At 44.7% G+C, this 24,102-nt stretch overlaps 1 protein-coding gene across 1 annotated transcript in view; it reads left to right on the top strand.

Annotated features, from left to right (window-relative positions):
* Positions 1-24,102, top strand: part of KCNK1 (potassium two pore domain channel subfamily K member 1) — a 41,887-nt gene that overhangs the window by 1,308 nt on the left and 16,477 nt on the right. The window lies entirely within an intron of this gene.

Raw genomic sequence — 24,102 nt, 5'->3', positions numbered from 1 at the left:
CCTTCAGCGAAGTCCCCTTTTTATCCAGAAGATCAAATCTTTGAACAATCCATCTTGGCTTGAACAAGGTCACACACTTACTAGTTACCAGGGTAGTCCTGGAATTTGGGCCGCTGTGATCCCTGCCAGGAAGACTGTACCCGCCCCACCCCCACCTCCGTAGCAGGTGAATCAACTTTGTGTGACAACAGTTCTTTCTTCACTCCACCCCCTCTGCACCTCCCAGGGTTGTTTGCACTCCCTTTGGGCTAAACCCAGTGGATTGTTTTGGTTATAAGTGGTACTGAGTAATAGTCCACTTTCAGTATAGATCCTGTGAAAACAATGATTTAGAAGTCTGGGGTGCGGTACTAAATTGGAGTAAACAGAATATGAGCTTGCGTTATGATATTGTAGAAACTATGTTAAACTTGGCGCTAAACAAACAGGACTTGCTGGCTTTTCAATTCTGCCGACATCAGTCTTTAAGTTTTATTTTGACAAGTGCTACTTCCATGGTCTTTAGGGAGCTGGGATCCGGGGATCATTTAGAAGTCACCATGCTTTTCCTTTGAAGTACATTTGTCCTAAATTGAGAATCATTCATCCTCTGCGGAACTGAGTGTTTTCACCCAGCTACAGAAGCTCCACAATTGGGTCACAATGTTGAGGAAACCTTGTGAAGAGTAATTATCACTTTAGTGTTTTCATAGTGGTATTTTAAAGGCAACAGGATAAGAATATTGTGAGGAAAAGAATGTGTTTGCTTTTGCTGGGTGGGATTTTCCATGACTGACACTGCTCTGCCGAATCTTGTGATATGCAGCCAATTAAACCTCAAAAATATGAGTTTATATCATGACTAAAGAGTTACTTCCCAGGTTCTCTCTCCTACCTTTTTTTTAAGGTAGGAAAACTGCAGTTCCGGTTAAAAAAGAAAGAAGTGGGATTAGATGTCTTATTATTGGTATTCAGATTACATTTAGTTCCTAAGAAAGTCTGTATTCATGTAAAACAAGAGTTCATTTAGGAAATCGGTACAAGGGGCACTTAAGGATAAACTAGATAAAAAAAAATGTGCCGCTTGGTTTGTACAGTTAGCAAATCAATGAATTCTTGTCATGGATAGAATTGACTTTATCAGTTCAATTAGAGTTCCAGTAAGCTTCAGAATTCTCTAGATCAAAGATGCTCTTCTACTGGTTTTGTGTGGACCCACGATCTAATACATTGGGATGTTCCCTGTGGTATCAACGCACTGGTGTTGTGGCAGGGGGTCAGACAATTTGTCAATGAAGCTAGTCTGCTTCAGTACTAGAAACATAGTTTCTGGGAAAATATCAGACAACTTGAAGTGGAATTGTGGTTCATGCTTCTCTTTCAGGGAGATGTAAGACATGCTGTGGTTTGGTTGAATTCTTCTAGCACTGTGGATGGCAAATCACTGATCTAGTTGTTACCCTGGCTTGTCCAGAGTGGTAACGGTGGGTGTTAAAGAGTTGCTGTTCTTGGTAGAAATCATGGTAATACAGTGAATGTGCTCATGGACGAATCTTCTCATCTCGGAAAGGACAAGTTCCCATTTCTGTGAGGAGCCAGGCAAAGTCTTCATGATCTCTTTGGAAGGAGACTTAGGTCAGTGATTCAGGGATGTTGTCTTCAATCTCTGCTCTGCCAAGGACTCTGAATTATTTCGAACAACCGACCATCTCTTTACTTCTCTTGGATTAAAAAAAAAAAAAAAAGGTACAGGAACACCTACCTGGGGACTGTATGGGAGTGGAAGGGAAGAGTGTAGTACACTTTTACCTTTTCAGAGGGAAGGGCTGTATAAAGATAAAAGGCATTATAGACTGAGGTATTTCCCACATAACTTTTATACTGTGATTTTTTTTCAAAGATTAAGGAATGTCTAGGTGAGACTAAGGAAGTAAGAAATAATTAAAAACAATTTGTCATGTCTGTTTACTGTAAGTTTGCTTCTTTATTCAACCCCCTAACACACTAATGTTTGGTAAAAATACAGTTTCGTGGGCGGTTGACTATAAGGCTGCCATTTCCTTTTGCTGCATTGTAAATGCGGGTCCGAAAAATGGCTTGAGTCCGGTTGCTGTCAGCTGCAAGCCTGTTGCCTTGCATCAGGACACCGCCTGATCCCTTTTTACGCAGAGAGATTTTAAACCTTATTTGAAATGCTCAGAGGGGCACTTGGGTGGCTTCATTGGTTCAGTGTCCAACTGTTGATCTCAGCTCAGGTCTGGATCTCAAGGTCGTGAGTTCAAGCCCCACATTGGACTCTACTCTGGGTGTAGAACCAAATCAGTGAATGAATGAATGAATGAATGCTCAGAAAAGGAACTTGATTTGGTTTGTTTTACAGTGGCCTTTGATCTAGTCAGGCAGGGAGCTGCTACAGCATTGGCTGTTTACAGGAAGACAAGGTGGGAGAAGGCAATGGGGGTGCCAGGTTGAACTTTAGTTTTCAAACTGTAGGAGAAATGGGTTATTGTTAACAACAAATCCATATTGAGCTTTTGCAAGCTAAGAACGGTGGGCAAATGATGGCTTCTGGGCCAAATCTAACTCACCACCTGTTTTTGTGCAGCCCAAGCTAAGAACAGTATTCCTATTTTCAGATGGCTGAAAAGAAATCAAAAGAAAAGTAATATTTGTGGACACATGAGAGTTTCACAAAAACCAAATTTTAGTGTCCATAGAAAGTTTGTGTTGGTGGACACAGCCATTTGATCTTGTGTCACGTATGGCTACTTCCCCACTACCATGGCAAAGTTGAGTATTTGTGATAGAACCCATGCATGTCCACAAAACCTAAACGTTTAATGCTTGGCCTTTTGCAGAAAATAATTTGCCAAACCCTGCTCTAGAATGAGACTTAGAAGGAACTCTAAGTTTCTCTGAGGAGGGCTAAGGGCTGTGCTTCCTTTTGGAAAACTTTCTAGAAGTCCCATCAGCATCTGAGACTATCTGGTGCTGTTTTTTCAGTGGTATGCAGTATTTAAATTAGTTGCTACCACCCCAGCCACTTCCAAAGCAAATGATTGTTTATCAAAGAATGTCACTAGTTTCTGGTCAAATTTGTGACACTGCCTCTTTTTTTTTTTTTTTTAATGCTGACAAAGCCACACCTCACATTAGAATTACCCCATCTCACATGTGTGGTAAATGCTGTATTATACCTGAAACAGAAATGCCAACGAGGAAAGAAATTCCTCCAGAAACAGACAAGCAGACTATCAGCTGGAAGAGATCTGAAATCCCACTGCGTGCTGAAGGTTACACTCTTTATTCACAGGAGAGCCTTTGGTCTTGACTTTGAGCCTTTATGTTTGGTTCTAACAAATTCAATAATCTGGGTTAGAAGCCTCTAGCAAATTGAAGAAGGAAAGGCACAGCTATGGGCAAGCCTAAGTGAAAGGTCATGAAAAGAGAAATAGTTTAAAAATCAGAAAAATAAAGTGGTATTTTTACAGGGAAACTTTTATTGAACTCGCTATGTATACCATCTCAAGTGTCATTATCCTCACTCTAGAGGCTAAAACTAAAATTTTGGTTGAGTGACCTTACCTAGGTCACAAAACTAGAAGTGTGGCCTTGATTTGAATCCAGACATGTCTGGGTTAAGAGCTTAAAATCTGCATAGGGTTGAGGCAGGGGAAGTGGTTATGGGCTGAATGTGGCTCCAGAGTTCATGTGATGAAGTCCTAACCCCTATACTTTTAAATGGGACTATTTATTTGGAGACAGGACCTTTAAAGAAGTGATAAAGTTTTAAATGAGGACACAATGAGAAGGTACCATGTGCAAGTCAAGGAAAGAGGCCTCAGAAGACAGCAGCCCTGCCAACACCTTGATCCTGAACTTCCAGCCTCCAGCTGTTATTCGAGTCACCCAGTCTGTGCTACTTTTTTTATGCAGCCCTAGCGAACTAACACAGAAGTACTGTTTTGTGTGGTTTGTGTGTGTGTGTGTTTTAGTTGCACTGACAGAACAAACAAAAAACAAACATAGGAGCACAAGAAACAGGACTTTTACATGTTGGCCATTGCAACCTACAACTCCATATGCATGAATAAGACGTCATTATTTTAGAGCACAGTAGAGTAATAGATATCCTAAAGAATCAAGAATAATACTTTCAATATGCCTCCATTTAAGAAGATGGAGAAATGTGTAATGGATCCTAGAAACATTTCCACCCAGTAATGGAAAAGGAGTATGTACTTGTGCTCACTGTGCAAACCCATCCCTGTCTATAAAACATCCGTTCTTTAGCATTTTGAAGGGTTTTTTTTTCAGATCTATAAATTTGCTGTTATCTATGCCTATTTTATGACCCTTGGAACATACTGTTGAGATTATAAATGACAATAACGTGAAAGAAATTACGTGTTTGCTTTTATGACTTAACTGTAAATCTTGTCAAGAATATCATTTTCTGTTGTACCAGTAACCTAGTGGAAAGTCTGGTGCCTTTCAGGACAAGTTGTTTTATGGCACCACTCCTTGGACTGCTGTTGGCGGGGAGAGCATCTGCCGTCTGTAGCACAGAAGAGGACTCTAAGCTTAGAGCGTGTGAAATTGCTGGTGCTTGATTGTTTTGACCCATACAGCGATTTCATGTGGTTCAACTTACTATGAGTCCATTTCAGGGACAGAGAGACTGTCTATATCATACCCCCCCTTTGGCATGGAATTGCACTGTGCTAGATTTCATTCTCAAGAGACATCATTTGATCCCAACTGTAGCCAAATCCATGGACTACTGAAGTGTTTAACTTCTCTGCTGACTCTGCCATGATCACCGGATCTGTTACCAGTGGGAGATAAGGGTTGTCTCTATCAAAAAGCAGGCAACTGTGGGGGTGTCCTCTAGACTTCCATGATGCTTCTGTCTCCCACACCCAGTTTGTGCTCTGACTTCTTTATTCATTCATTCTAGGTGGACTCCTTGTCCTCAGAGGTGGTGGCAGTTCTCTGTGGGTACAGGACTATGCCCCTGACCCAAGATCAAAGTGAAGGACAAGATGAAGGGGGATTTAGAGCCAGAGGAGGTACAGCTGAAAGGACTGTGATCCTGTCCCTGGGCATGAATCAGACCAGCAGTCTTGCATTTTGTGGTTGTATCCATGTTTCTATTCCTTAATCTGTAAAACAGAATCAGTTCTTATATCAGAGAGATTAATTGGGCTGTGTTTGACATCAGCAGTGTTTCCTCACTGGCTATCCATTGGGTCCCCTGGCTAAGGTTGACTTGCTTTGTGAAGTGAAAGCCAGCATTCTGAATCCTGCTTAGATTCACATATCGGTACCTGGTGATGAGCTTTAGGCAGAAAGCTCCTCAGTAACTCAGTGACCCAGGTAATGCGAAGTCAACATGAGCATGGTTGGTGGGTGCAGAGCAGAGCCAGCAAAAACATGCAATAAAAACTAGTTCTTATTTCTCTGCTGGTGGTCAGTGGATTGCATGTCAGAAATAAGAAGTGAAGCTTAGACTTGTCAAATTGGTGTGTTTTACACCTGAAAGTCATGTAATGTATTTCAACTAGAAGGAAGGAAGGAAGGAAGGTAGGTTGGTTGAAGCCTATTATGATGTTTGTCCCTTGTTACTGCTGCAGTGGTACAGGGACCCAAGTTAAGCTGTTTACTCAAAGTGACACCTTAGCCCCCTCTCCACTCAGCATTATGGAAGCCTCTTGTTGTTTATTCAGGCTCTGGTCAGAGTCTGCAACACAGTCTGAAGGAGACCTTCCATCCACGGTGCAGGGAGGATGTGAGGAGGGGAGGTTGGAGAGGTGCCCATATCCTGGGGAAAGAGCGCTGCCTTGGCCAGATGACCTGGGTACCTATGGGCCTGGGCCTCTGCTCCTGTCTTCCCACACCCATGTGCCCTTTGTTCCTGCCCTTTCTCCTCTGCCTGCTGGTTCCCAGGACATGTTGTGTACCACTTTCTATTGGAATATTCCATTCTTCTGTTGCAGCACTTACCACCTTGGGCGGAAATGATGTGTTTTCATGTGTGTTTCCCCAAAAACGTGGTCTGGAGAATGAGCACTGTCTCAGCCTCATGTTGCATTCCTGGCGCTCAGTAGGTCCTCCCTGAGTGCAAAGGAAGGCACGTTTCTTCCCATGTCTGAGTCTATCTCCTCCTCTGTAAAAGGAGGAGATTTCTAAAGATGTTACCCATTTTCAAGAGGCCTAAGATATCATTTCATTGTCTTAAGGAAATAGACCCATGTTACTTAAATGAGTTCTGTAGTCATTTACTTACAGACAATTCTGAGCGTCTCACATACACTCAGTATACTGTGGAAGGCCCTAAGTGACCCAAAGAGAGGAGAGAGGCTTGCATTCTCGAGCAAGTATTTATTGAGCACTTAGGCTCACCAGGTACTGTTCCAGGCACTTAGGGATCTTGCCTTCCTGGATGTCTACCTGATAGGAGGAAGGAGATACTGTGAAATAAGATGATTAAGTGGGAGATAACCCAAAATACACATGGGTCTCTGTCTGGTGGTTCCTGGCACAGAGCTCCTAAAACCTTTCTAAGTTCCTGAGTCTTGTTCTACCAGCAACTCTGCCTGTGGTCCGGGATGGTGGCTAGTCACCAGATGAGAAGCCTGGAACTTTGACCCCTACCCTCATCATCCAGAGAGGGGACAGGGGCTGGAAAGGCAGTTAACTGTCTGTTACATCATCATGAGGAAGCCTCCGTAGATATCCCAATAGCACAGGATCCCAATGGCACGGGGTTCAGGGAGCTTCTAGGTTGGTGAACACATCCATACCCCAACTCCACAGGGACAGAAGCTTGTGCTCTGAGGACCCTCCCAGCCTCACCATCTATTACATCCTTTCCTGATGAACAGTGAGCTAGCAGACAGACTGTTTTCCTGAGCTCTGTGAGCTGCTGTAGCAAATTAGTTGATCCTGAGGCAGGGATCTTGGGAACTCGGATTTATGGCTGCGAAGTTAGAAGTACAGCTGATGGCCTGGCCTGGTGTCTGCAGCAGGGGAGTCTTGTGGGATTGAGCCCTTCCCCTGCGGGATCTGACGCCATCTCCAAGTAGGTAGTGTCAGAACGGGGTTGCATTGCAGGACACCAGCTGCTGTTGCAGAAAAGTGCTCGTTTGAGGAGAAAAACCTCTGCATGTTTGGGGACTGGAAGTGTCAGAAGTGTTGTGTTTTGTGTGAGGAGTGAAAGAGACCCAGGAAGAGCACAGGAGGTACACAGAGCTGAGGAAAAGGCACAGCACTTGGGGCAGGATGGATGGCTAAGGAGACCTGCCATCTGCAGCAGGGGGAGCCATGGAAGTGAGAGTGTGTGTCAGTGTGGACTTGGGCATGGGGTGGGGGCTAGGACTGTGGTCTTTGCTAAGCAAGTCACAAAAGGCCTTACTGACAAAATGGCATTGGCGTCCGGCTCCCGAGGAGGTGGGAGTGCATCATCCAGCTATCGGGGAGGGCGGGGGGAGCTGTTCTAGAATCAAGTCCCCACATTGGAGATGCTGCTAGAAGGCCACTGGCTGGTGCTGAGTAAGACAGCACATGATGAGGGCAAGGAGGAGGGAAGGGGGCAGGTGGGGTGGGATGTCTGAGGCCACTGCAAAGCTTTGGGCTTTTCTCTGCATGAAGTAGAGAGCCCTGGGAGAGTTTGAGCAGAAAGGTAGTGTGATCCGGCTGACTGGTCTACCAGGTTCACTCAGGCTGCTGTTGCAGGGCAAGGGTGGAAGCCCACGGCCCAAATTGGGACGTTTTCGAGAACCGGATGAGGCCGTGGGTAGCTTCTAGAGCAGGTGGTGGAAGTAGGTGGTGAGAGGTGGTTAGATTTCTGATACAAATGGATGGTGGACCCAACAGAAGTTGCTGATGGATTGGATATGAGGTGTTGGAAAAACATAATCAAGAATGACTCCAGCTTTTTTGATCTGAGCCCCACCTGGAGGCAGAGAAGGCAGGGGAAGTGTCGGGTTTTGGGTGGAGCGTCTGGAGCTTAGTGATGGGCCTGTCAGACTTGAGGTTCTACTGAGTGTTTGAGGTCCACAGGAGGCTGCACTGCATTCACCCCGTGTGGCATTACCAGGGCCCGTCTTGCCCTGTAACAGCGTGCTGTGATTTCAAGTTACATCCCATGCATCATTATACGACTGCAGAGATGAAGAAAGCTTTTGAGGGGTGATATCTGAACTTGGCCTTGAAAGAGAAATAGTGTGGCCATAGGTAGAGAAGGAAAAGGTGTTCCAGGGGGAGCGTATGAATCCTCTGGGCTAAGTTACCATTTGATAAATACATTTAACAGTAGTATTTTACTTCAACTTCTAGGCTAAGAAAGAGTATCTAAACTGTAATATTGTTTTCTAAATTAATACTATGTGAGTCTGTATAGAAAACTGGGGGGTGAGGAAGAAGGATTTGCTTTTTTTTTTTTAATTTAACAGTAGGGGGGCACCTGGGTGGCTCAGTCGGCTAAACACCTGCCTTCAGCTCAGGTCATGATCTCGGGGTCCTGGGACCGAGCCCCAAGTCGGGCTCCCTGCTTGGCTAAGAGTCTGCTTCTCCCTCTGCCCCTAACCCTGCTCCTGCTCTCTCTCCCTCTGTCTCTCAAATAAAAATAAATAAAATCTTTGAAAAAAATTTGACAACAAGATATTTAGTATTTGACATAAATGGTCAATTTAGAAGTTATGTTGCATGTATAGTCCAAAGAACAATAATAGATAAACATCTTCAGTGCATTTTTTAGAAGCAGCTAACATTAAATAATTTGCCAAGGAATCAACGTGGGTCTTTTCTGTTTTTAGGAAGTAAATAAGAAAAATAAATTCTTTCTCTCCCATGAGGGATCCATCTAACCACTTTAAAAGGTTGATAGATCAGCTTCAAATAAATGCATTTACAGGTTGTAACATATGGTGAAATTATCATGTGACTCTCCAAACCACCGGAGTAATTTTCATTTCTCCTGCTTGTTTTTAAGTTACTGTTTGAAATGGTAATAAGAATTACTATTTGAAATGATCCCATTTGAATAACATGGCTCCCAGCTAATCATTGATGATCTGAGGTGTGCCTTTTTGTTTCCAAATACCGTATTTTTGATGTCTCCCGAGCTTGTGATCAACAGGAGGGAAAGCCGAATGTTTGAAACCAGAACTGAAAGGTTAAAACACTCTTGTAGCTAAAATTCTTTAAATGTTTGAACACTGGTTACCAAGGCATTCAATTATTTAAACACTGTGGTTAGGGGGATTAAGTTAATTCAAGGCTCTGGGGAGGCTGCCCTGCCTCTGCCTCCCTGTCACAGGGCCTCACCTAGTTCTCAGCTGGGCAAGGAGAGACCCATGTCAGGACCTACCTGCCACCCAGGCCCTGGGACATGAGCCCCGCCCACGGGCAGCCTGCACAGATGCACCGCTCGGCAGGAGGGTGCGGATTCGACCCACGCTTTCACACCCCAAACAGCAGGGAGGAGCGCTGCTGTGTGGACAAGCAATCTGTCATCTGCTAGGTTGGGCCCATCATGTGCTTCCCCGCCTCTGCAACCCTGCAATGCATCTTAGGTTTAAAAATTGAACCAACAAAGGTGGAAAGAAAGAGAGCAAAACTAAAATTACCAAAACAACCACGATGACAACAACAACAACAACAAAAACTCTGCTATTGGTAGTTTCTGGACCGGGAGCTAAATCCACATTTATTCTTCGAGCATCTCTGGCTGAACACCTGTTATTTGTGAAGGTAATCAGAAGGAGGCTGAAAAGACACATTTGTACCTGAACCTGCTCATCCAGGTTGCCTCCTTCATGTCACTCCTGGCTTCATCTTGTGTGTTGATGTGTGCTGGTCATCATCTCTTGCCTGGCGAGGCTGTGTCCCCTTACCCAGGGTTAGCGGGGCAGTATATGTATGGGAAGTTGCTTCTGCCCACTGGCTTCCCCTCCTCAGTGTCCCAGCACCCCCACCCCCCACCCATAACTGGGCACAGGGATGGATTTTCCCTCAGGAGCCAGGGAGTGCAGTTGTCAAGTACAACTGCCATGATATCAGACTGAATTAATGATTAGTATTCAAAAGTACAGCCTGATTGAGGGAAAAGTGAGAAAAACCGTGAATTCTTTTTGGGAGGAACGTTTACTTTCCGATATACTGAGCAACCCTACATAGATCACTGAGAAATGTTTGTCAGGGAACTTTAAGAAATTAGGCCTAAGGGGTGAGTGAAGGGTGGTGGACATAAGAGGCTCAATAGCATTGATCTATAGACTTCAGTGGGGGGTTCTGGGTTCTCTTCTGGCAAGTCATTAGCAACAAAAATTCACTGATAAGGTCGCCAGAGCGACCTTGAGTTGTTGCATCTCAATTCGATGAAAGGACTAAGAAAGATTCTCCTCCAGCTCTGAGCTTCTATGGCCCTAGTCTCTGGAAGGTTGACTGAGTGAGTACTTGTCTATCCTGTCCCCAAAGTGTGGGGACATATAAGAAATGCTTAAGCCCTGACCTTGAGAAGTCTGTGGTCCAGCGGGAGAGACTGAAGTATAAAACTGTGGAGAGGGCAGCCCGGGTAGTTCGGTGGTTTAGTGCCTGCCTTTGGTCCAGGGCCTGATCCTGGAGACCCGGGATCAAGTCCCACATCGGGTTCCCGGTGCATGGAGCCTGCTTCTCCTTCTGCCTGTGTCTCTGCCTCTCTCTCTCTCTGTGTGTCTCTCATGAATAAATAAATAAAAAAAAAATCTTTAAAAAAAAATAAAACTGTGGAGAGCTGCCTGCTGAATTGAGTGGGGCCCTGAATCCAGCCGTAGGATTTTGAGGGGGTGACCAGGATGGGCTGACATGTGGAGGTGACTAGAGGTGAACAAACAGCATGGGCGCACAGTTTGGGTGGCGAGAAGGAAGGAGGACAGTTGAGGCAAGGGACATAATGCTCAGCATGGACAGAGTGAGAGTCTAGCCTGACCACAGAGTGTGAGGATCCCAGCCTCACCAGGTCCAGAACTGCTTGGCCAGGGGCAGACAAGAGGCTTAGAGGTGGGGGCTGACGGTGGTGTCAACTGTGGGAAGCAGAGTTTGCACTTAACTCTGTGGGCAGTAGGGAGCCATGGATGTTCCTGAAGGGCACCATGACACATGGTCTGGCTTGTAGCCTGACTAAAAACAGGAAAAGCTGGAGTCTGGCAACATGGCTCTGAGGCTTTGGCTGTCACTCAGACACAAGGTGCCTTGTGCCAAACTCCCAAAAGGGCCACTAGCATGAGAAGACAGAGTTGCAGGGATGAGGTGGGGAGAGCCATGGGAAGACCTCACACGGCGTGCCTAGATGGACATAAGTGGGACCTCCTCAGCCCTGGGGCACCGTGGGATAAGGGAGGTTATCCTGGGTCCTCGAGGATACCAAGAGTTTCCCAGCCTGTACGCCAAACCCCACCCCAAGGCCTTGCTGAGAAGCCAAGTTGGTGCCGTAAACAGGAATGTGAGGTCTTTCCGGATGTGTATGTGGCAGGGAGCAAGCTACAGTTCTGTGCTCCTTCACCTGCTCACACACGCAGTTAGCCAGACCCAGACTTCAAGTGTGCTTCTAGGGGACATGGGGAGCTGGGCCCCCCACCCCAGATTCTCACAGATTCAGCCATAAGATGATGAAGAAGCTCTTGAGACTGTGGCTGTAAATGGTTTTTGTAATTAGGATCTCAGTTACAAATGGGCATTTTTAAATAGTTTGAGAAAGTTCTAAGTAGAATAGCCATTCCCTATATCATGTTATTTTTCTTTTTGTAAAAATTTTATTTATTCATGAGGGACACACACACAGAGAGGCAGACTCCCTGTAGGGATCTCAACGCAGGACTAGATCTCAGGACCCCAGGATCACAACCTGAGCCAAAGGCAGACGCTAAACTGCTGAGCTCAGGCGTCCCTGGGTCAGACATGCCCCCAGTCCCCCAGTGCTCCTCGGTCATGTGCACCCTCAGAGCAATTAAGAGCCCCATAGAAGACTGATATGTAGCCGCTTGCAGCAAGTGCGCTTTGGTATTTCCAAAAGACTTACTTGAAACAGAGCAGATTGACTATTATCCCTATAGTAATGTTACCTTTACTTCCATTCTAACATGCTTTCTTGAAAAGTAAGAGACCTGGCCCTGAGAATCATGTATCCACAGTCTGATTAGTAATCAGTGATTCTAATAAGCATGATGGTTATTGATTATCAGACTGCTTCCCATTGCCACCAAATGGTGGGGTTCTGACAACATTGGGGCATACCCACGAGAGTGAGCCCCTCACCAGATAGCTAGGGTTTGTGTAGCTGTTGTGGGGAGGGGGGGAGGCTGAGAACCAGGGCTCTCGGGCACACAGTTCAATTAGATCTGCCTGATTTTATTTCCTCTTAATGATAGGACTTCAAGCTCCATAGTTATCAGCTTAGAAGCTAAAATAAAATAAGTCTGGCTGTGCCCTACACCTTGAGAAGGTACTTGAGCTCAGCATTGAATTTAATTGATTGATTGTTTGCAGGGTGGTTTTGAAAGCCGTTCTGTACGAGTATGATAAAGTCACCCACCATCATCTGGCTGCTCTGTGTGTTTTAAGAGGTGGCACGTATTGGGGTATATGTGAGACTATTTATTTGTTTTCAGGTGTTTCCAGCCCCTATCATTTCCTTATCTGTGAAATGAGGCTGGGCTAGAATCTGTGTGTTCCTAAAGAAACATCCTTGATGTTCTTATACATTGGGCTTATTCCTGTGCTCGTTCTCATTAGGTGCCTGGAGGGTCCACCTTCTCCCCAGCAGGTTGTCCCCAATTTCCCATTAAATGTAGAGGTAGAGAGAGTTGTGCATTCCAGAAACTTTGGCAACTGAAACTGTCTTCTGGTTTGGCCCCCTTTTCTTTGGCTGGAGGAACGGTGGCTCTGGTCCCTGGTCCTAAAAGCCAACGGTGACTTCCAGCAGCACCAACCAGGCAGTGTCTGCCCAAGACGCCGTGACAGAAAGTAGTCCCCCTCGGACTCTGCGTCTGCGTGTATGCTGTGGGTTTGTTCCAGAAGGAAAACACTGCTTTGTGTTCTGCACAGTGCGAAAATGGTATTTGGCTGAAGAGCTTCTTGTCATGGTGTTGCTTTGTGCTCTGCCCTCTCAGTTCAGGGAGTGTCCTCTTTATTCCCCCAAAGCTGCTGCCCAAGGGAATGATTCCTTCCATGACATGTTCCGTACAGACTCACTTCTACATGGACAGGGTTGCCCTGTTTTCTCTCTTTTTTCTCCCTAAAAATATCTTTAATATGAAGCTAATACATTTGGACATGCAGACAACCATTGCCTTGTGATCTCACAGAGAATGTTTCATTAGTCATTTTGACCAGGTAGGATGGTAAGGCCAGTGAATAGACAAGACCCCTCAAGGATGCATTTTTTTTTTTTTCATAATCTTACCAGTACTAAATTTTTATCCTTTTTTTTTTTTTTTTTTTTTTTTTAGATCAGTGCAGATGCTCTGCTGGCTCTCCTGGCAGTGGGGCTGTTCCCTGCTTGCTGCTGGGGCTTCACAAGAGGTCTGGCCCGTGATTCCAGTAATTGCTACCGCTAGCTGACCGTGTGCTGTGGGCCAACCGCCACACATGCTTCTTTGTCCACTTAATTGGGGTCCTCTGTTGTCCATGTACTGATCTCAAGGTCACAGTCCCTCTTTTCTGATCACCCTAGGTCTATGCCCCTTCCCAGAAGGGTCCCCAGGTGCACTTCCTGGCCCACATCTCTGCCTGATTTGCCTCCAGCTTTTCTTCCTCCTCAGGTTCCCTTGCAATTCAGCTCTCAGAACGTAGTTTGGGGGAGCTTCTCATCTCTAAAACAGCCCTTTCCTCTAAAGACTGGAGCCAGGAGACTGTACTTTCTATTCTCAGAAATGTTAAGAAACCTGGCTTCCCAGGATCTAGCATCCACCTGCCCTGCAGCAGAGTTTCCTTATTGGCTCCTGCAGGGGCAAGGGTAGCCATAGTTAACTTTGGTTTGATTCCATGTGTCATTTCAGTGAAAATTATACTGATTACTAATGAGTAAATTGTTGTATTTTTTAAAATTTATTTATTTATTTGAGAGAGACAGAGAACACAAGGGGGGAGTGGGAGAGGGAGAAGTAGACTCCCTGCTGAGCAGGGAGCCCAACATAGGGCTCAGTCCAAGGATCCTGAGATCATGGCCCTCATTGAAGGGAGACACCTGAGCCACCCAGGCTCCCTAATGAGTGATTGGTATGACAATAGCAGCGCGATCTGCTTGAGAAACAGGGCTGGAGAGGACAATGGACAATATTGGCTCATTTTGTAACCCTTAGAAATCTACCCTATATTAGACGGACTTATCACTTGCATTGTTCTGGCAAGTGTGAAAACAGTGAAAGTATATTAAAAAGAAAATTGACTTCTTAAGAAGAAAACTTCATTAGTGTATGTATTTTAGGACTGTTCCCCAGGGTATTTCCCTATAGGTCAGTACGTTTAAAAAGCCAGATTAACATAATTATACTTGGAAAACATTGCTAGCCCATTTATGTTTGCTTTTCTGAGGAATTCAGGAAATATTCTTGAATCTAAATATTTGTCTTTACCGTGTTCCTTAAACTGCCAGTTTTGTAAGACATATTTGGAGTCCTATTTGGTCTTCCTTAAGAGAAGAATAAAATGTGGTGTCAATTTGTCCAAAATCTTCAATAATACCCTGTAAAATAGTAAATTTACTTAGTGTTTGGAGACCATCTGAAAAGGAGATGAGTTTTGATAGTTTCAGTGTCTAAAATTCCATTTTTTTTTAAAGGGAATTTTTTGTTGGTGAAGTTTGGGGCAATGCTTAGAAAGGAGGGGAATAAAAAGCACATGATTTAATCGTTAGTGGTAGGCGCCAAGGGAAAACCATCGTGGCTTCTAGGAGGGGTTGGTAGGGTGGGGTGTTAGAATACTCATTTGTCCACAGCAAAACAGTAGTTCCATTTATTCACTTACGGAGTATTTTCTGGGTAAAAGAAATTGTGACAACAGATGTTTGGCAGTGACAATGAATAATACAAGGAGGAGACAAGAAGAAATACACACTCCATAAGAATATTTACATTTTGATACCACTTTTAAATTTTTCTCTTTTTTTCCTCATTGGGTCTCTCTCTCTTTTTTTTTTTTTTTACATTTTTAAAAAATTTAAATTCAATTTGCCAACATATAGTATAACACTCAGTGCTCATCTCATCAAGTATCCTCCTCAGTGCCTGTCACCCAGTTACCCCAACCCCCTACCCACCTCCCCTTCTGCAACCCTTTGTTCGTTTCCCAGAGTTAGGAGTCTCTCATGGTTTGTCTCCCTCTCTAATTTTTCCCACTCAGTTCCCCTCCTTTCCCTTATAATCCCTTTCACTATTTTTTATATTCCCCGTATGAGTGAAACCATATGATGATTGTCCTTCTCCAATTGAATTACTTCACTCAGCATAATATCCTCCAGTTTCATCCAAGTCAAAGCAAATGGTGGGTATTTGTCCTTTCTGATGGCTGAGGAATATTCCATTGTATACATAGACCACATCTTCTTTATCCATTCATCTGTCGGACATTGAGGCTCCTTCCTCAGTTTGACTCTTGTGGACATTGCTGCTGTGCACATCAGGGTGCAGGTGTCCCGGCGTTTCACTGCATCTGTATCTTTGGGGTAAATCCCCAGCAGTGCAATTGCTGGGTCATAGGGTAGCTCTATTTTTAACTCTGAGGAACCTCCACACTGTTTTCCAGAGTGGCTGCACCAGTTCACATTCCCACCAACAGTGCAAGAGGGTTCCTCTTTCTCCACATCCTTTGCAACATCTGTTGTTTCCTGTCTTGTTAATTTTCACCATTCTCACTGGTGTGAGGTGGTATTTCATTGTGGTTTTGATTTGTATTTCCCTGATGGCCAGTGATGTGGAGCATTTTCTCTTGTGCTTTTTGGCCATGTGTATGTCTTCTTTGGAGAAATTTCTGTTCATGTCTTCTGCCCATTTCATGATGGGATTTTTTGTTTCTTGAGTGTTGAGTTTGATAAGTTCTTTACAGATCTTGGATACTAGCCCTTTATCTGATATGTCATTTGCAAATATCTTCTCCCACTCTGTAGGTTGTCTTTTAGTTTTGTTGACTGTTTCTTTTGCTGTGCAGAAGCCACTTTTAAATTTTTCAAACTGCCCTCACTAACATTACTTTCTTTGGCTATTGGAATATTCACATATGGATAGCAGAGCAGACCTTAATCAACTCAGTTTTACAGATGTGAAATTGAGGCCAGAGAATTTAGGTGTCTTGTTTAACCAGAAGCAGTTAGGAAGTAGCAGTATGGGGACTCAAGTCCAAATGCTCTGACAATCCTGGGAGGACTTTGAGAGACTCTGACGGATTTTGAGAGTTGATGAGTTTGGTGGCAGGGTATTAAGTAGAAGCAGAGCTCATGGCGTTGTTATATCCACTGCTGCCTGACATATGGTGACCTGCACTCTGAAATGTCTTGAGTTCCCCTTTGGCAAAAGGATCACCAGAAATCTCTACTGGGGCTGATGATCCTGTACTTATACTTCCTTCAAATAATTAATCAAAAGCTGAAGGAAAATCATGATCATCATCTGGGAGTAGACAGATGCGTAATTATGTTTTTTAGTGTGCCAGTGTGTCCCACTCAGGCATCTGAATATGAAGTGGTTATTTCATCCAGATGGGACCCGTTAAATTGGAAGAAACAATTATTTCCTTCCAATGTTAAGTTGATATTATTATTACCCTCATTGCTACTCAAGGCTTCTACCCCTTAGCCCAACTCCAAAAGAAGAAGGTTTAAGTGTAGGTAATCCTCTGGTCTAACCTGTCCGTTGTATAGGCCAATGCTTTAAGATTGAATTATCTTAAAAAAAGAAAGGTAGAATTATCTTGAGGTGGGGGGAGGGATAAATAGGCAAAACAAAGAGAATTTTTAGGACAGGGAAGTTTCTCTGTATGTAATGATGGATGCATGCAATTGTACATTTGCCCAGACCATAGATGGTACAGCACCAAGAGTGAGCCCTAATAGAAACTATAGACTCTGTGTGACAATGATACATCACAGTAGGTCCATCAGTTATAACAGATGGACCAGAGTGGAGGGGGATGTTGATGAAGGGGGAGGCTATGGATGGGGGGGGGGTGTATATGGGAACTCTCTGTACCTTCTGCGCAGTTTTGCTGTGAACCTAAAACTGCTCTAAAAAATAAAATCTTTTTCAAAACTGTAATTCTCATAGTAGCTGACAGGTAAATACCCATTTTTTTTTCTTCTTTTGCAGGAACCATTTTAATATTGTTGATGGCAATTGCTAGCCTTTGAATGGAAAAAAAAATATTTTCCATAGAAATGTTTTACATGTATACCCGCAGAGTTCCCCTGCGTACCCCTGAGAGTATGTTCACCCTAGTATACTCAATAACTAATGACATCTAACCAAAACAAAAGCCACATTTAGTGTTCATTCAAGCCACAAATATCTTTTGAGTTCTCACTGTGAGCTGCCCTCTGCTAAGCTTGAAATATGGGAATAAACAGAGCAAATATACTCCTTGCCCAAAGGGAACCTGGCTTCAAGACCATCACATTTTTGTTGCTTTTCATACTTGTAAATGGTTGAATAAAGTGGAGAGTTTAAGCCAGTAGTACATTGCAGCTATGTATATTTTATTTGAAATTTTGATACTTCTTTCCATGCGATCTATTTAATAATATGTTAATGAGGCACCAAACCCAGTAATTTGGGTTTTTGTTAAAGATTAAACTATGGATTTGATTCTGCCAAGTGGAATTCATTTACTCTCTCATTCACTCATGCATTCTTTAATACTTGCATAAAAAGCCTTTTGGGCACTGATTTTGTGCCAGGCATATTTTTAGGTGCTTAAGGAATGTCAGGGGTACAGTGTAGATCAGACTTCCCGCTGTGGAATATATGTTCTAAAAGGGAAGAATGACAATATTACCAATATAAGTAAATAAAATACATGCTTAGGAAAAATAAAATAAAGAAGGGAAGGGTGAAATAGGTTTGAATTGAGGGGATCATTGATATTTTACATAAGGAGGTTTATGCAGGCTTCTGTGAGTTAGACAGCTTTTGAATAAAGACCTAAAGTCAGTGAGTAAGCCAGCAAAATGGATAGTTGAGGAAAGACCATCCCAGGCAGCGGGGACAGCATATGCAAAGGCCCGGAGTCAGTAGCATGTCTGTCATGGAGCTTGGAGGCCAGTATGACTGGAGCTGGGTAAACAGCAAGGTAGAGTAGCAAACGAAATTCAAGGGATGTGTTGTGGGGTCATATCATGTAAGACCATAACGGCCATAATGAAGACTTTGAGTCTCATTGTGAGGGAGAGACTGAGCACCACTGGAGGATTTGAAGTGGAAGAGTAATACAACCTGACTTGTTTCCTAGGGTCATTGTGCTGCTCTTTGGACAACAGAGTATAGGAGGCTGGACAGATCAGGGAGACCCGTTGGTAGGCCACTAGAGTGGTCATCAGAGAGATTTTCATGGGTTAGACCATAAGAGTAGAGTGGGGGGTGGTAAGAATTGGTCAGATTCTAGACATTCTTCAATGGTGGAGCCAATAGCATTTGCTGAGGGATTAGACATAGGTGAAAGTGATGGAACAAGAAGAGAGAGCATCACCATAGGGTTTTTGGTATGAGCCACAGCAAGACAAAAGTGCCATAGACTGAGAGGAGACAAACCCAGAGAAGCAGGTTGGAGGTGGTGGGGGAGACCCAGGAGCTCAACTGGGGACATGGTAAGATTAGATGCCTGGGGGTGCCCAGCCAAGTGGAGAACTGAGGACATTGTTGGATGTGTGGGTCTAGGCCATGCAACCTCACAGATCAGAAAGAGGAGGGATCAAATAAGAAGCCAGAGAGGTATCGATCGGTGATGTCATGGGAAAGCCAGGTGACTGCCATGGCCTGGAGGCTGATCAACCAATGATGGAGACATTGTTAGTAGGCATGAGTGGTGGTATCAGATGCTACTGGTGGGTCAGTAGGTAAAGGTGGAGATCGCCATGGGATTTAGCAATGGCAAGGTCCTGGATTGGTGGGGGTAAAAGCTCAATCTGAGTTAGACTCAAAAGAAAATGAAAGTGTCCTTAGGTGGGTGAGTAAATAAGCTGTGGTCTAATGAATGGAGTATTATTCATTGCTAAAAAGAAATGTGCTATGAAGCCATGAAAAGACTTGGAGAAATCTTAAATGCATATTGCTAAGTGAAAGAAGGCAAGGTGAAAAAGCAGCGTACTGTATGTTTCCAACTATAACATCCTGGAAAAAGCAAAACTGATGGGGACAGTACAAAGATCTGCAGTCGCCAGGGGTTGGGGCGGGGGTGCTGTGAATGAGCCTCAGAGGAGTTTTAGGGCAGTAAAACTGGTCCTTATGACACTCTGTGGGTGTATAGCATGTCATTATACATTTGTCTAAATCCATAGAATGCACCAGGAATAGACTGTGGACATTCTGGGAGATAATAATGTGTCAGCGTGGGTTCGTCCATTGTCACAAATGTACTCCTCTGGTGGGGAGTGCTCCTGACGGGGGAGGCTGTGCGTGAGTGGGCAAGAAGTGTACGGAAACTCTCTGTACCTTCTGCTCAATTCTGCTGTGAAACTAAAACTGCTCTAAAAAGTAGTCTATTAAAAAAAACAGGGAGAGAGACAGAGGTGATGAACTGGAGGCGGAGGTTGATCCTGGTTTCTAAGAGTCCTGCTGTGCAGAGGAACAGAAAGATGGGTGTTAGCTGGCGGGGAAGTGGTGGATCAGAGAAGGATCAGTGTGTTTCTGTAAGATAGAGTTAACAACGTTTATGGAAAGCTTGCCGACTCGCTGGCCCGTGTCCTGGGGTGAGTGAGTGGGTCCGGGACCTCATGCTGGGGTGGGGGGCAGAGCTGGCTTCCTAAACCCAAGAGAAAGGCAAGGGGGGCGATCATTGTCACGGGTGCAGAGATGGGCCAGTGCATTCTTACGCGAGCTCTATTTTGTTGGCTTCTGTTTTCTCAGTAAGAGCAAAGTGTTAGGAGAAGTGGAAACAAAAGGACTTTGAAAAATTCACCCATCCACTTCACCGATTTCTCTGCCCATCTCTCGATTTTTCACCATAATTCCTCTCAAGCTAGCCTCTAAGCTCTTTCAAATCAAAATTTCCATTTGGCGGTGGGTGTTCATCTTTTCTTAGACACAGAATTACCACGCTTCCAGTAGGATCTTCCTGACTGTGGCGTGTTTCCCAGGGCCTGGCCAGTGATGAGGTTTTCGTCCGTATGAAACCTCTACCACAGGAATTCTGTTTTTTGGTACACCGGAATGGTTAGAATGTAGTGTCCTTTTGGGAGCCTCTGGATTAAAAATAAATTCAGTTCAGATGTTTGAGGTGCAAGAAATTCATTTTACATTTTAAGTGGTTCTATTTATTGGGCTGATTAGACTCAACATTTAAGGCCTCTAAGAGCAGAGATTCTTAGCAGCTATGGGGGAGACGAGAGATATGTAGTGTGAATACTGAGGATTATATTTTATATTTACTGTGCAAATTACAGAAATTAATGCTTGATGGAATGTTCAGGGCTGTGGAGAAACAAAACACATAAAGCGTTATCCGCCCTCCCCTGCTGGACAAGCCAGACTCTCTCCCATGATGGGTTTACTTTTCTTTGTGTTGTTTAGCCGAAGGGAGCATTGATTTTAAAAGTTAGTAAAATACCAGTTTGGCTATCCACCGTGTTAGCTTACATGGTGTCAGTAAAACAAAGCCTTTGGAGTGTCGGATTGAAATGGTTTAAAGTGAGGGAGACCCCACGTGCCTCCACTTCCCCTGCCTGCAGTGTGCCTGCCCTGAACAGGGAGCTCACGACAGCTGTTTCCTGATGTCACACAAAGCTGTGGGTTAGGAAGAGAAGAAAAAGTGATTCTTTTCTCTCTCTGGGGTGTGTGTGTGTATGTGTGTGTTTCATGATCAATTTAAAAAAAAAAAAAAGGAAAGAAAGAAAAGAAGTGACCAGCTCTAGGAATGATGGCTTAGCACGCATAAGAGTGTTTCCCTTTCCTTAGATGGGACCAAAGCACTGCAGAATAAACTGTCTTGTGCAGCAACTTCGTGAAGATTCTGGAGGCTGCCAGCCTTTGAGGAGGGTCTTCTGACGGCCTTTCTGGCTGGGCTGCCCGATGGCACAGGTGCGGGGCTGTGGGGACCCAGCTGGTGCAGCGCGGGAAGTGATGCATATACCAGCTCTGCAGCCATGGGCGCGATGACTAAGTTGAACCAGGCTCAGTCGCGTTTTATGCCAGAAAGTAATATTTTTAGAAGGAGAGGAATTCACGTGACTCCTCCAAGCAACTTGTGCTTCCTACGTTTGGCTCGAAGGGGGGAGTGGGTGTGTCCACAGAAGTGACAGATTAGGTTTTTCCTGCTACCCCAGGGTAATTGGCCATAACAAATGAGACCACTCACTGTTTAGGAGGGTAAACCATAAGCCCGATGACAATTAGTTGCCTCTGATCAAGTCTTCAGAAGTCCTGTCCCCACAGCTTTGCACCTACATGTGTATTTGTGCATGGCTCTTGGCTCCACAATGGGGCTCAGATCCTGATGTACCAAGAGAAGAAATGAATATATAGGATTTGGGTTTTTCATTCATGTGGCCCTGAATCTGGACCAGATCAAAAACAGGGCTAGCACTGGCCTCATATTGTACATATCGGCCTCTTTTTTTCTTATGTAGAACGTTTTTTACCACAAAGTTAACCCCCAATAATACACTGTTTTGTATTTTTTAAGATGCTCTCTTTCTGTTTCCATATCTTTATTTTTCATTAAGATAAGAGGAGCGTGGCTACGCTCCTGTGTCTGTGAAGACAGCATCTAAATCATCTAAAAACCTTTCATGCATTATGGGTTTGTCCTAGAGACCTGAACATCACAAACTATTCCTGTTTTTTGGGCTTAGACCGAGAGGGATTAATCTTCCAACTTTATTGCCTAGTGACATCTCTCCACAGGAGATACCCTCCTTTTCACCACCAAACTTCTGCTCACTTATCTGCCAAGAATCTTTAAAGTTAGAAGAATCTAACGTCTGGCAAAGCATTGAACATTCTCTGTGTGTTTGGGTCAAATACGATCCTCCCCTCAAGCCATCCATTTTTTAAAAAGCAACAGGCTGTCAATCATCCCATGAATTTGACATTGTGGTTTGTTCACGTTTGCTTGGTTTTAGTTTTGGTTTTCATTTTGTACTCCTGAATTTTATCCTGAAAACTCCTTTCTGCAATGCAATCCTGAATGCTGATTCCTTTCTACACAAGTGCCAGATTGGAACTCACCTGATAGAGATCCTTAGTGGGGCTCTTCCTGCCTCATTCTTGCTTTATGCTCTTGCTAACCTCACGTTTTGGGGATAAATGGAAAAGAGAGTTTACAAATTAAGCATTTGTTGAGGGGTACGGCCATTACTTCAGTAATGAAAGTTCCAGTTTGTAGTGGCTTAAATTAATGGGGAGGAGGTGCAGTTTTTCTCTGGTGATAAGGTCTGGCAGTGAGCAGTTGCTGGCGTTGGTCTAGCTGCTCCACCTGCCTGGTCCCTTCCCCCCACATGGCTTGGACCCTCAGGCCAGAGTCACAGGATGGGTACTCCGCTCCAGACATGCTGTCTGGAATAAAGGCAGGAAGCAGCGAAGCTTTCCCCGATCCAGCTCCCATTCATATCTGCTTAGGCAGAGCTGGGTCAGGCAGCCAGCTCTTGGCTTCTAGGGTGGCAGGGACAGGAAATGTGTGGCTCTGCCGGCCTCCGGGTCCTGCATGTCAATTGCTGGGGGAGCCCATGCAGGGACCAATGCCTGAGGGACTTGGGGACAGGTCAGAGAGAGGTGAGGGACAGCAGGTGCAAAATTGTGTAAGTGTTGGGGGCGTCCTGAGAATGTCTCTGGATTCACTCTGATCCAGAATGAGGCTGGACACGTGGGTATGAAGCATTACACCTGAGGGATCTGAATGCCTTTTGTGGTGAGAATTGGCAGTGTGGGGGAGGGGCAGAGTAGGAGAAAAGCAAGCAGAGGTTCTACGTACAGGGGACTGATGATCACGGCCTCATCTAAGACATCACAGAATAAATTAGGGATGTTTTTTTCCAAAATCAGTGGCCCTTGGTGTCCAATCGAATGCTAGGGGTGAGGCCGTGAGAGCTGGGGATTGCTCCAAGGCTGGTGGGTGGACAGTGGAGTTGCTCTCTAACCTGGAGAATGCAGTTGGGGGCGGGGAGAGCCAGTCTGTCTGTATGCTGGCTTAAAGGTAGCTGTGGTCCATGGCTAGGTGGGTGGGAATGGAGGGCTGGGTTTGAGGAGAGAGGTGCAGACTCGGAATATGTATGGATTAGGGACTTTGGAGGGGGGGCAGGGGTACATGTAAGTATTAGTTGAAATTAAATGGCTTGGATGGGAGTTCTGGGTGAGAGAATGGACCACTCTGCACACTCATTGGAATTCGTGTCTTTTTATTTTTTTAAGATTTTTAAAAAATTTATTCATGAGAGACACAGAGGCAGAGACATAGGCAGAGGGAGAAGCAGACTCCCTGTGGGGAGCCCAACGTGGGCCTCGATCACAGGACCCCAGGATCATGACCCGAGCAAACGCTCAACCACTGGCATCCCTGGAATTCGTGTCTATATGAAGTCAGTTTACTTTTCCTTCCATCGGGCACCATTTCCTCTGCTGAGCTCCTATTTTTAGTACCGCACTTTTCCCAGAGTAAGTTCCCTTTAAACACTGTACTTTCCTCCCTTGTTCTGCTTTGCTTTCCTTGTCTTCTCCTCAGACAGTGATGCCATTTGAGGGGTAAATGGAGACGTGGATTTCTTAAATGGGTGTGGGCTGCCCACTGGCCTCAGATCTGGCGGGTGGGCAGGAGTAGCTAAAGTCACCTCACCCCTGCACCCCCTTTGCATGGGTATGAGGTGGCTGAGTCTATATATGGGCACTGCTTCTAGCATCATCTCCAGACAGGGCATTGTTTAAAATCACCTGACACCTCCCCCACCCC

This window comes from Canis lupus, chromosome 4, assembly GCF_048164855.1.
Source record: "Canis lupus baileyi chromosome 4, mCanLup2.hap1, whole genome shotgun sequence".
NCBI lineage: Eukaryota > Metazoa > Chordata > Mammalia > Carnivora > Canidae > Canis > Canis lupus.
Note: the sequence above shows the minus strand (reverse complement) of the source record. Positions and strands in the feature narration are given on the sequence as shown.